This window comes from Cucurbita pepo, unplaced genomic scaffold (genome assembly GCF_002806865.2).
Source record: "Cucurbita pepo subsp. pepo cultivar mu-cu-16 unplaced genomic scaffold, ASM280686v2 Cp4.1_scaffold000286, whole genome shotgun sequence".
NCBI lineage: Eukaryota > Viridiplantae > Streptophyta > Magnoliopsida > Cucurbitales > Cucurbitaceae > Cucurbita > Cucurbita pepo.
This window is the reverse complement of record NW_019646534.1, coordinates 16,754-18,202: the sequence shown is the minus strand read 5'-3', so window position 1 is coordinate 18,202 and position 1,449 is coordinate 16,754.

Here is a 1,449-nt window from a genome sequence, read left to right as displayed (position 1 = left end):
TGTAACCTAACTCTAACGTTTCATGAACGTATCTTACTCCTATCGTTACATTTCGTTTTGTGCATCCTTCTCGTACCCTATCTCAAACATATCCTTGAGCACATCGTACCATAATTATTATCATACAAACCACATATTATAACATAACATAACATATAGGAAGCATATCGATCCACAGACAATTCACACATATCAATGTATATGACAGGTGCAGAACCACAGGTGTAACGACCCGCTTTTTTTAGTAACTCGAGGAGTAAGTCGTTACCTTCCTTACTAGGAAATGACGAAAAGTGCGTAAAATTTAAAACTTTCGAACATGCATACACATAAGGAAATTCAGTTCATCTACATCAACATCTGACATCTCTCCACAATACCGACACTCCACACTACGTACACACCAAGGGACATAACATAGGGAATTCATAAAACCTAACTATACCCATGAAGCTAAAAGAGTTCGGTAAGAAAAACATATTAATGAGACACATGACCCTAGCCCAAAACTCCATACCCTCCAGCTCGTGTGCGCCTCCACCCCGATCGTTCCATTAGGCCTCGTCTGAAATAAAAACAAAGTAGCAAGGATGAGTATATACTATATACTCAGTAAGCAGCCTGCTGATGGTTCATATTGGGTTTTTAAGTCTTATTGATCTTGCTTATGTATTTGTCATTTTTATTTTCTGTGGGGGTTTAATCCCCCGTGTGGGTACCCCTGGGCTACCCCCCTTAGGTTCTTCTCGTTCTAGTTTTCTTTTGGTTCATGGTCCTATCTGGACCTCCAGCCCTCGGAATTTCTCATAAGTCCTCTAAGTCACTAGGCTAAATGTCTCTACTAGTCTCTCTCTTCTTCATCATCAAATCTCAATGACCTCGAGGAGCGACCTCGATACTCAAGGTTCATGCATTTAAGAATCGACCAACTCTCAAACGTACCACTATGTACCCCTGTCACGCATGATAGGTTCACTAATAGGAAATTAACTGGCAAACTTCCTATAAGTCCCCACAAGGTACTATCAACAATAAAATGGCCAGTTCTATAGTTACGCGGACCCTTGACAATCGAGTCAAGTTCACGATTAGAGGTTAGTTGGCGAACCCCTAATCGTCCCCGGATAACTGCTAACTCCTATGCATGAACAATAAATTACGACCAACTCTGATGTACCAATGTGGACCCCTATCACTCGTGACAGGTTCACTAAAAGGAAATTAACTGGCAAACTTCCTCTAAGTCCCCACAAGATACCCTCAACAATAAAATGGCCAGTTCTTTAGTTACGCGGACCCCTGACAATCGAGTCAAGTTTACAGTTAGAGGTTAGTTGGTGAACCCCTAATCGTCCCCGGATAACTGCTAACTCATATACATGAACAATAAATCTCGACCAACTCTAATGTACCAATGTGGACCCCTGTCATTCGTGACAGGTTCACTAA